General features: G+C 47.4%; 1 pseudogene; it reads right to left on the reverse strand.

Moving 5' to 3' along the window:
* Window positions 1–974: 974 nt before the first annotated feature.
* Window positions 975–1951, reverse strand: LOC146041449 (piRNA biogenesis protein EXD1 pseudogene; annotated as a pseudogene).
* Window positions 1952–10925: the final 8974 nt, after the last annotated feature.

Below are 10925 nucleotides of genomic sequence, written 5' to 3' on the forward strand. Positions count from 1 at the left end.
CATCGCGACATGTGATGTATACTTCTAATTTTCCTCATTGAACACCACTTCCTTTTCCCATTTGCCTAGGAAGATATTTGCATACATGGGGGCACACGCCGCCCCCATCGCTGTGCCCCGCACTTGCAAGTAGAAGCGATCATTAAATGTGAAGACATTGGGCAAGATTCAGCAAGCTGAAAATGCGGTAAAAACCCAGTTTCCGGGGTTTTTACCGCATTTTTATATGCAGCAAAGCCCCATTGCTGGGGCTTCGCTGCGGGGGTTACGCCAGTTCCTATTTAGCATAACCCCATGGAAGCCTATGGGCTTCCCTTCGTGTCCCCCGCCGCCCCGCGCCCCCCCCCCCCCCCGCTGATCTGCGCCGCACACCCCTCACCTGTGTCCGGGCAGCCTCCTGCTGTGCTGCCCGGACCAGTGATTTCCTCCTGCCTGCACCACTTCTGAGTGCAGGGAGGAGGAACCGGAGCCCTTACAGCTGTGTAAGGGTTCCGGCAGGGAGGGGGGGACCCGGTGCACATCGCCGGGCATCGCTTTTGCGTTAATAATCGCATATGTTAGTGTGAATGCCGGCAATGTGCACCGGGTATTATTGCTGAATCTCGCCCATTATGATGTAAAATGAATCTCAGCAGTTTAATCAAAAATCGCTGGAAAGGTTCTTGTCCTTCAACATCCATAAAATATGTAACAGCTTCTATTCCTTGGTCATCTTGGATTGAAGTGTACAACGCCTCTACATCTAATGACACCAGGTATTGATTGTTGTCCAGACTGACATCATGGAGTCTACGTAGTACATCTGCAGTATCTTGTAACTCGTGCACAGCAGAAAAAATCCAAAAAAAAAACATTTAAAATGAATAAATAAATCTTATCAGAATAACTTCATTAAGGGGACCTAGAGTGCTCCCACCCAAGTTTCTTTTTTCTGTCTTTCTGCTTAGCATAGTTAGCCAGCTTCCTCAGTGCATTCATTGGCTTGTCTTTTCCACCCGGGTAAGAAACCTTTGGCCATTGACAATGTATTCGTGTACTGCTTCCTCTCACCTAACTTGCTGGAAAACAGAAAGTTGCAAATGTGTAGACGTTGGACGATCAAGCCATATAGTGGGGTTTATTAAACTTAGCTTGTTAGTCATCTTGTAAGTCTCACCTAACTTGCTGGAAAACTCAAAGTTGCTGAATTTCTTTTGGAAGCTCCGAGCAGATCTGAGTGCTGTCCAAATCATCCGCTGCTCCTTGGCTATACATATTTAAATACCCATCAACCAATAATGTAAAATCAGCTAACATTACATCCAACATTGCTAGGCGCAGAGCCAAGTGGTGTAAGACTTCCAGAGCCAATTATTTCAACAAATGTGTAGACATTGCATGATCAAGCCATATATTGGGGTTATCCTTTATTTAAGTTTGCTTGTAAGTCAGAAATGAAAATTGTGAATACGGCATATTTAGATGTCCAGTCAAACAGTCCTTAAGTGAACACGTACGATTAGGAAGGAAGCCCTCAGCCCTACCTGTGTATTAAATACATTGCTAAGAACCACCCCATATTGGTGGGACGAGACATCCCCAGCCAGCTACAGTCATGGACCACATTTAGAATGCTTTGGTCTTCAAGCGCCATTTGTAGCCCATTTCTGAAAACTCCAGGCCCCAAGAGAAAGAAATCAAAAAGATAAATGCATCTTTTCGTAGCCACCTGCAGCCAGCACAACTTTTAATGGTTACACAAGTTAATTCCCACTACAACTAAGCTCAGGAATTTCTGGCTCTGTAGATGTCTAATTGCAGGACCAAGCATAGGCTGAAACTGGTCTATCACAACATAGACTGTATCTTCATCCTCAACTGCCCGTTTAATGGCCTTTAGGATATTGTCATGCATCCAATGCTGTGCAGGTAGATCAGTCTCTCTCATTTCCTTGACAGGTTTCCCCAACATCTTCAAAGCTCTCTTGTGATAAGGTATTTCATTAGTTGTATTTTCTGGCTCTTGACTTGAACGACCAGACCATTCTTCTTGGTTCCACTTTCAATGCTCATTGGCACGTCCTGAAAGCATCCATTGGTGGTTGTAAACTTGATATTCTTCCCAATGACCTTTGCTAGGAAGCTGGTATCAGTTACTGCGTCCATGCTAAACATGTATTACAGGCACAGGAATGAGCACAGCATACACCGCCGGCAGCAACTGCAAACAACCGCACCCTCCTAAAGACATTTTATCACAAATCCCCAAGGAGAGATAAAGGGTGTTGGTGGTTGCGAGCTTCCCATCATGCCAGACCTTTACGTCACTGTGGTGGAGGATTACTTTGGTGACAGCATCCAATAGACATGTCAGACAGTTCTTACCTGTACTGGCAGGACAAAAAAAAGGCAGTTTAGAAGCTGCTGTACTAAGTCAAACTGGCTCTATTTTAGTGTAGTGCAGTGTAGAATATTGCTTCCCCAAAATGTGGAGAAGATGATGTTCATTAAAATGAATTGGATGAGGATGACATCTTGCCTCTATAGATCCAGTTTGTACAGTAAGAGGTGACTTGCTTCTTTTTTTGTGGGGACCAAACAAACCAATTATTTCAGCCACAGTCGTGTGGCAGACCCTGTCGCTGAAATGATTGGTTTGTTAAAGTGTGCATTTCCTATTTACGTAATATAAGGGCGGGTGGGAGGGCCCTAGGACAATTCCATCTTGCACCTCTTTTTTGCCATTATGTGCTTTTTGGGGCCTAGGTTTTCAAACAGCCATCCTGTCTGCCACTGCAGTGCCACTCCTGGATGAGCCATGTGTATGTGACGCCCACTTGTGTGGCTTAGCATAGTTATCCAGCAACCTCCTGGCCCTAAAAACAATATTATGAGGCGAGAGGTGTTCATAATAGACTGGAAATGAGTGGAAAAAAATGATATTGAGGTTAATAATAGCATAGGAGCAAAAGAAACCCCTGAAATTCTGCGATTCTAGCAGTTTTTATGCATTAAAAAAATCAAAACACAAAACGCAAAAATGGTGGTGTTTTGGAACAGATCCAGATCCAAAACACTGCCCAAGATACAGACCCAAAAACGTGTTTCACGAAACACGAAAAGTGCCCAGTGCACATCCCTCGTTTTTATTTATTTATTATTTATTATTTGTTAACAGTTTCTTATATAGCGCACACATATTCCGCTGCGCTTTACAGAGAATATTTGACCATTCACATCAGTCCCTGCCCCAGTGGAGCTTACAATCTATTTTCCCTACCACATGTACACGCATACACAGATGTTCTAGGGTTAATTTGTTAGGAGCCAATTAACCTACCAGTATATTTTTGGATTGTGTGAAGAAACCAGAGTACTCGGAGTAAACCCACGCAAGTACGGGGAGAATATTCACAGTCAGAGTCATGGTTGGAATCGAACTCATGACCTCAGTGCTGTGAGGCAGTAATGCTAACCATTACACCATCCGTACTGTTTTTTTAAATCCAGATCCAAAAAATTAAACAAGAAAAAGGGAAAGTGTGGTGTTTTGGAACAGATCCAGAACAGGAGATACAGAGATACAGACCCAAAACACGAACAGTGGCCAGTACACACCCCTAGTTGCTGAACATTGCATTTTATGTTCATCCACTACAATCAGTACCCATCATCATCTCCAATATTTCTGCACAATTCTGTTCCAAAAAGTGGTTTGAGCCTATGGTGAAGAGGGTGTGCCTGGCACAGAAAACCCTTGCTGACATTCAGTGATCACCACCTCTCCCAAATGCCCCCCCCCCCCTGCCCTCAGGACATTGCACTGTATTCAGGACAGATAGGAGGACTGCAGTCCAGTTAGTGACATACCTGTGAATGATATTACAGTGAATGCAGCCAGACAGACATCACCAGAGGAGCAGGTCACTATAGCTGCGGTGCTGTAAGTACCATGATAAGTATTGTAACTGTAACATGAGAGAGAAGAACCTACAATAGAAAAAAAACAAAAAAACATAAGTATTAATTAGAAAATAGGGCAAGATGTACTAAGCCTTGAAAAGTAATAATAATAATAATAATAATAATAATAATAATAATGATATTTATATAGCGCTTTTCTCCCAATAGGACTGAAAGTCCTTCACCATTGTCTTTACAGCAGAAATACAAAACAAGCTTAACAGTAGATGTCAGTGAAATGCTGAGTAAATAGGTAAGTCTTTAGTCTATTTTTAAAGGATTCTAGAGTGGGGGCTTCTCGCACTGTGGGAGGAAGAGAGTTCCATAGAGTTGGAGTGGCAAAGTTGAAAGCTCGACCCCCAGATGAATTCAGGGAGATTCTGGGTACTGTTAGTAGTCCTTCTTCAGTGGATTGTAGTAATCGAGTAGGACAGTAAGGGATCAGCAGCTGCTGCAGGTACCTTGGGCCCTGGTCATGTAGGGCCTTGAAAGTGAGTAAGCCAATCTTGAAAACGATTCGCCATTTTACAGGTAGCCAGTGAAGGGCGTAGAGAATGGGAGTAATATGGCTGGAGCGGGGCTGGTTAGTTAATAGTCTGGCGGCTGCATTTTGTACCAGCTGCAAGTGGTGCAATTCTTTTGCTGGAAGACCCAGGTAGAGAGCATTGCAGTAATCTAGTTGTGATGATATAAATGTGTCAGGTCTGGGGTCTGTTGTGTTCCCGAATCGGACCGTGGTGGACCAGTGGAGGGCGCTGAGTACCGGAAGGCTGGAGGCCTGATGTATGACATGCACAGGGGAAAGACCTTGCGTACCAGAGTGTTGACGGAGACCAAAAGCAGAGGCGCGGAGTCTAACCTGCCAGCGGTATTCACCAGGGACCCCCGCAAGGGGATATGGACTTGGCTGCGTCTGACAGGCAGGTCGCGGCCCCCTGCCCTGGCCCTCTGGACGTAGGCTGGGACTGGAGCTGTGAGAATCGGAGATGACTGTAAGCAATGACACTGGAGACACTGGCAGGTGGAACAGTCTCTAGATGGCACAGTGTGAAAGTGTCAACACAGGTGTCGACAGCGAGGTCGTCGGGGATCACTCAACTACAAGATGGGAACTGCAGGAGGCTTCTGGAGATGGTATACCAGGTAAGTATGATTAGCAGGAATCAGTTACTCGACTGCAGAGTGGAATAGCAGGAGTCTTCTGGGGATGACAAACCAGGTAGTAGCTGCAGTAACTGCGAGAGGTACACGGGGAATCCGGATAACCAGGAGCCTTGGAAACAGCTGAACTCAGGAGGTACTGGGATCAGATGAACACAAGTTCAAGGCAATGACTGAGGATAAGAGGCCGGAATATATCCCCCCTGCTGCGTGCTGATTGGCTAGCTGCAGCAACACCAATCAGTACAGGGAAAGAGTGAGCATACCTGAGAGGTATGCAGGTGTGTGGGTCAAAGGTTACCCTGGCTGAGCAGCGGGATTGGACCTTCTGGTCAGCTGAGTGCATGTGTCATGGCGGCGCCCATGACGCGCGGAGTCCAGCGTGCCGGCATGTCGATGACACGGGTCAGCACCAGCCAAACATGGGACATCTCGCCAGACACTAACAGCGACCAGAGGCCTTACTCTCAACGCTGACCACTGGGAAGGTAATGGACGCGGTCTCAGACGGGGCTGAGACCCACGGTTTGTGACAGTACCCCCCCCCCTTTTAGGGTGGGCACCGAACACCCTTTAGGCTTGGACGGGTTCTCTTCGTGAAACATCTTGAGTAATCGGGGGGCATGCACATCTTCCGCATCTGCCCAACTCCTCTCCTCAGGACCATATCCTCTCCAATCAATGAGGTATTGGAGACGCCCATACCTCCGACGAGAATCAATGATTTTGTTTATCTCGAATTCTACTCCCCTGCTGGTTCGGACTTTGGGTAGTGATGGGGAGGAAGTATGGAAGCGATTCAGGATGAGAGGACGTAACAAAGAGATGTGAAACGAGTTGGGAATGCGTAAAGATTTGGGCAACTTCAACTTATACGCCACAGGATTGATCCTCTGTATAATAGTATAAGGGCCGATAAATCTGGGAGCAAATTTCATAGAAGGAACTCTCAGCCTGAGATTCCGTGTAGAAAGCCAAACTCTATCCCCTGGACACAATTCAGGAACAGCTCTTCTCTTGCGATCTGCAAAGAACTTGTACCTTTTTGAAACTTTCTTGATGTTGGAATGAACCTCGCTCCAGATTTGAGAGAAAAGGTTAACAGCTGCTGCGGCTGCAGGTACATCTATCGCAGGTAACGCTTCAAAATTGGGGGCCCGGGGATGTTGACCATAAACTGTAAAGAAAGGGGAATGACCAGTGGTTGTGTGGTACCTGAAGTTATGGGCAAATTCAGCCCATGGAACGAGTCTAGACCAGTCATCTTGAGAGGATGATACATAAAGACGTAGGAAGGTCTCTAGATCCTGGTTTACCCTTTCTGTCTGGCCGTTGGACTGGGGGTGATAGCCTGAAGAAAACTTTAATTTTATTTGGAATGCATTAGACAGGGCTCTCCAAAACCGTGCTACAAATTGTACCCCACGATCGGATACAATTTCACTAGGCAAACCATGACTTTTGAAGATATGTTGTACAAACAGCTGAGCCAGACTAGGAGCGGATGGTAGCTCGGGCAATGGAATGAATCGGGCCATCTTGGAAAATCTGTCAACTATTACCCATATGGTGTTGTACTCTTGAGATTTGGGTAAGTCGCAAATAAAGTCCATCGAAATGTGAGTCCAGGGACGGGATGGAATAGACAAGGGATGAAGCTGACCGGCTGGAGCTTGTCGGGACACTTTGTGCTGTGCACACTCTGGACATGAGGCCACAAACTCCTTCACTTCCTTGCCAATCTGCGGCCACCAGTAGGATCTCTGAAGAATTTTTAATGTCCCCTGGGCGCCAGGATGCCCAGAGAATAATGACTTGTGTGCCCAGGAGAGTAGTTTCTGACGAAGTTCAGTGGGAACGAAGATTTTACCAGGAGGAGGCACAGGCGATACTTGTGTGGGAGCAAAAGCGATGGGATCAAGAATGGGCCGACTCTCCTGCAGATCTGAATCTTCTTCCATGGAACGAGATAAAGCATCAGCTTTTACATTCTGGGTGCCTGGACGGTATAATAATTTGAAAGAGAAACGAGAGAAAAACAAGGACCAACGAGCCTGTCGAGGATTCATACACTGGGCAGACTGGAGGTATAACAGGTTTTTATGATCTGTGAAGATCGTCACGGGGAACTTGGCACCTTCCAATAAATATCTCCATTCTTCGAGGGATAGTTTGATGGCAAGCAATTCTTGATCTCCAATGGAATAATTTCTTTCTGCTGGAAGAAACTTGCGAGAGAAGAACCCACAGGGGTGGAGTTTTTACTCACTGTTTTTCTGGGATAGTACAGCACCTACTCCTATGTTAGAGGCATCCACCTCAAGAAAAAAGGGCTGGTCGACATCGGGCTGAGACAGGATAGGAGCGGTGACAAAGGCTTGCTTTAAAAACTGGAAGGCTCCGACGGCTTCTGGAGGCCAGCTGGCGAGATTAGCCCCTTTCTTGGTGAGTGCGGTAATGGGTGCAATCAGTGTGGAGAAGCCTCGAATGAATTTCCTGTAGTAGTTGGAAAACCCTATAAAGCTTTGGACTGCTTTGAGGGAAGTGGGTTGTGACCACCCATTAATAGCCTCCAATTTCTCTGGATCCATACGTAAATCAAAGCCAGAAATGATGTAACCTAGAAAGGGCACGGAAGGAACTTCAAAGGTACATTTGGAAATCTTGCCGTACAGTCTGTTTCGCCGAAGACGAGACAATACCTCTTTGACCTGGGTTCGATGAGAGGATAAGTCCTTTGAAAAAATGAGGATGTCATCGAGGTATACCACAAGGCAAACGTAGAGCATGTCCCTGAAGACCTCATTTACAAATTGCTGGAAGACTGCTGGGGCATTGCAGAGACTGAATGGCATTACCAGGTACTCGTAATGACCATCTCGGTTATTAAATGCTGTCTTCCACTCATCGCCTTCACGGATCCGTATCAGATTGTATGCCCCACGGAGATCCAGTTTGGTGAAGACTCGGGCACCCCTCACTCGGTCAAAGAGTTTGGTAATTAAAGGAAGCGGGTAACTGTTCTTGACTGTGATATTGTTTAACCCTTGGTAATCAATGCACGGGCGAAGGCCTCCATCTTTTTTGAAAAAAAAAAAACCTGCGCCTGCTGGGGAACTTGAGCGCCGGATAAAACCTTTTTGAAGATTCTCCTGTATGTATGCAGACATGGCTTGAGTTTCAGGAACAGACAAAGGGTAAGTTCGACCTTTAGGTGGAAATGTCCCGGGAAGAAGATCAATTTTACAGTCCCAATTACGATGAGGAGGCAGAGTATCAGCAGACTGCTCGCAGAACACATCAGCGAATTCACTGTAGACTTCAGGGAGCTCAGGAAGAACTTTCGCATTGGCTGAACGAGTGGGCACCACTGACTTGATACACTGCTGTTGGCAATGAGAACTCCATTGCTCGATCTGTAACGTCTTCCAATTGATGTTGGGATTATGAAGACGGAACCAGGGAAGACCCAGGACGATTTCATAAGAAGATTTGGGAATGATGAGAAATTTGATCTGCTCCTGATGCAACATGCCAACTCTAAGGGTGAGGAGGCTGGTACAGAAACGGACCTCACTGCCTGGAATTCTGCTGCCATCATCTGCTGTAACAGCTAGGTGTGGAAATAACGGTTCCATAGGAATCTTCAGTTTAGTAACCAGGTCTTGTGAAATGAAATTCCCGGCTGAACCAGAATCTGCCAAGGCGGTGCTGGAATGGGCACCGGCAGGGGTATCCAACGATACGGGCAAAACAAAGTCATATTCTGGAGGAGACTTAGCCACTTGACCCAACCTGACTCCTCCCTTACAGGTTAGGCTCGGTCGTTTCCCGAACGCTCGGGGCAATTGTTAATGAAATGACTGGGAGCAGCACAATATAGGCACAAACGATTGCGCTGCCTACGGGTACGTTCTTCGGGAGTCAGTCGTGATCTACCCACTTGCATTGGTTCTTCACGCGTAGGAGACTCAGAACGAATCTTGGGAGAAACTTTGGGAATTAACTTCTTGTGTTTTTCTAGTCCTCTCTCACAAAGACGTAGATCAATCTTGACACATAGAGATATAAGATCTTCCAATTGGTCAGGAAGATCGCGAGATGCCAACTCATCTTTAATCCGGTCAGAGACTCCTAACCAGAAGGCAGCTGTCAGGGCTTCATTGTTCCACTGTAATTCAGACGCGAGAGTTTGAAAGTGGATTACATACTGCCCCATGGGGCGGGGCCCTTGCTTGATCTGGAGGATGTCGGTAGCTGCTGACACGGGTCGACCTGGCAAATCGAATTTGCGGCGAAAGGTCTGGATGAATTGGTCATAGTCCGCCAGCAGTGGATCTGCTCTCTCACATAAAGGTGACACCCATTTTAGGGCAGAACCAGTTAATAATGACACAATATATGCAATTTTAATTCTGGCCGTGGGAAAATTATGAGGAACCAATTCGAACTAGATTTGGCACTGATTGATAAACCCTCTGCAGGTCTTGGGGTCGCCATCGTATTTGGTGGGTGCTGGCAGTTGGAGACGAGAAGGTGGAGCTGGTGATGCTGATCCTCCGTGGGAAGTTGACATAGAAGTCGACAGGGACTGCTGCAGGGTGTCCAAAAAGCTGGAGACATCCTGCAAGAATTTGATCACCTGCTGCTGAGTGGCTTCTTGGGTCTCCATTCTGGCAGCAACATTTTGGAGAACCGCTGGTCCCACACTTGGGTCTTGAGCCGAGTCCATCTGCCTTGAACTTACTGTCAGGTCTGGGGTCTGTTGTGTTCCCGACTCGGACCGTGGTGGACCAGTGGAGGGCGCTGAGTACCGGAAGGCTGGAGGCCTGATGTATGACATGCACAGGGGAAAGACCTTGCGTACCAGAGTGTTGACGGAGACCAAAAGCAGAGGCGCGAAGTCTAACCTGCCAGCGGTATTCACCAGGGACCCCCGCAAGGGGATATGGACTTGGCTGCGTCTGACAGGCAGGTCGCGGCCCCCTGCCCTGGCCCTCTGGACGTAGGCTGGGACTGGAGCTGTGAGAATCGGAGATGACTGTAAGCAATGACACTGGAGACACTGGCAGGTGGAACAGTCTCTAGATGGCACAGTGTGAAAGTGTCAACACAGGTGTCGACAGCGAGGTCGTCGGGGATCACTCAACTACAAGATGGGAACTGCAGGAGGCTTCTGGAGATGGTATACCAGGTAAGTATGATTAGCAGGAATCAGTTACTCGACTGCAGAGTGGAATAGCAGGAGTCTTCTGGGGATGACAAACCAGGTAGTAGCTGCAGGTACTGCGAGAGGTACACGGGGAGACAGGATAACCAGGAGCCTTGGAAACAGCTGAACTCAGGAGGTACTGGGATCAGATGAACACAAGTTCAAGGCAATGACTGAGGATTAGAGGCCGGAATATATCCCCCCTGCTGCGTGCTGATTGGCTAGCTGCAGCAACACCAATCAGTACAGGGAAAGAGTGAGCATACCTGAGAGGTATGCAGGTGTGTGGGTCAAAGGTTACCCTGGCTGAGCAGCGGGATTGGACCTTCTGGTCAGCTGAGCGCATGTGTCATGGCGGCGCCCATGACGCGCGGAGTCCAGCGTGCCGGCATGTCGATGACACGGGTCAGCACCAGCCAAACATGGGACATCTCGCCAGACACTAACAGCAACCAGAGGCCTTACTCTCAACGCTGACCACCGGGAAGGTAATGGACGCGGTCTCAGACGGGGCTGAGACCCACGGTTTGTGACAAAATGCATGTATGACTTTAGGCAGGTCTTCTGAGGGAATTAAATGCTTGATTCTGGCTATGTATCTCAGATGAAA

The sequence above is a fragment of the Crinia signifera genome, chromosome 19 (genome assembly GCF_055691185.1).
Source record: "Crinia signifera chromosome 19, ASM5569118v1, whole genome shotgun sequence".
Classification (NCBI taxonomy): Eukaryota; Metazoa; Chordata; class Amphibia; order Anura; family Myobatrachidae; genus Crinia; species Crinia signifera.